Genomic DNA, 520 nt, shown 5'->3' on the forward strand with positions numbered 1-520 from the left:
AATCGAATTAGTCGGCCCCTCGTCCCTGCAGGACTCTCGTGTTGTTATTCTTTCAAGCTAATTGGCCCCGAGGTCAAAACAGCTACAGATTAATTATTGGCTCGCCTCAATAGTAATAACAATAATAATAATAATAAGTCTCTTCAGAGCTGCAGCCGTAATGAGAGTTTTGTGACTCCGGTTTTAACAAGTGAACACTTCAGGGAACCTCGGACACGGCAGTGCTAACGGCGCCGCTGTCTGAAGGGTTTCCTGTTAATTGTTCCTTTGATGTTTCCAAACTTCCGTGTGGAGCCGACCCGCTGCAAGACGAAGCCGTAAAACTTTGGATTCTGTGCAAAAAAAACATTGTGAAATCAACAATAAAGGCACCAGACTGTGTAGAGAAACTACCGTAGACTCTAATGGGTATGGTAATAGTTTCCATGGCAATGGGAGTGGTGCGCTAGGGGTTAAGGAAGGGAGCGGTTGGACCGGTGTCTGTGTGTGTGCGTGCGTGTGTGTGTGTGCGTGCGTGCGT

This window comes from Etheostoma cragini, chromosome 3, assembly GCF_013103735.1.
Source record: "Etheostoma cragini isolate CJK2018 chromosome 3, CSU_Ecrag_1.0, whole genome shotgun sequence".
Lineage (NCBI taxonomy): Eukaryota > Metazoa > Chordata > Actinopteri > Perciformes > Percidae > Etheostoma > Etheostoma cragini.